Source organism: Orycteropus afer, unplaced genomic scaffold (genome assembly GCF_000298275.1).
Source record: "Orycteropus afer afer isolate SDZICR_OR568_19922 unplaced genomic scaffold, OryAfe1.0 scaffold00330, whole genome shotgun sequence".
Taxonomy (NCBI): domain Eukaryota; kingdom Metazoa; phylum Chordata; class Mammalia; order Tubulidentata; family Orycteropodidae; genus Orycteropus; species Orycteropus afer.
In genome coordinates this window covers 3,413,099-3,413,830 of record NW_006921917.1, presented here as the reverse complement: position 1 = coordinate 3,413,830, position 732 = coordinate 3,413,099, and positions in this window count along the sequence as shown.

Genomic DNA, 732 nt, shown 5'->3' with positions numbered 1-732 from the left:
AGAAAGATGTTTACTTGTGTTTTATTGACTATGCAAAGGCATTTGATTGTGTGGATCATGACAAATTGTGGATAACATCTCTAGGGAATTATACTGAGTTAAAAAAAAAATCAATCTCAATAGGTTACACGCTGTGTGATTCTATTTATATAATATTCTTGAAATTATAAAATTATAGAAATGGAGAATAGACTAATGATTGCCACTGTGTAATTTGAGTGCTTATCAACATAGGGGTTCATCTTCCAGCATAATATTGGACAATATTCTGCTATGAAATACAGGGTTTTCAGTGACTAATTTTAGGAAGTAGGTCACCAGATCTTTCTTCCTAATCTGTCTTAGTCTGGAAGCTCCATGAAACCTGCCCACCAGGGGTGCACTGCATGCATTTGAAACACCAGTGACATGGCTTCCAGCATCATAGACATGACCAAGCTACTGTGATACAACAGACTGACAGACAGGTGGTGGCTGAAAAACAAGAAGTTAAATGAAATAAGTCAGACACAAAAGCCATATACTGTATGGCTCCACCCTCTTGCAATACATAAAATAGGTAAACCCATAGAGAAAGAAAGCAGATTGGTGGTTGCCAGGGACTGAGGAGAGGAGGGAATGGGAGGAAGCCACTTAATGAGGTTGGATTTTCTTCTGCGGTGATGACAATGTTTTGAAATGATAAAGGTGGTTGTTGTTGTTGTTGTTGTTATGTGCCGTCGAGGCGGACCT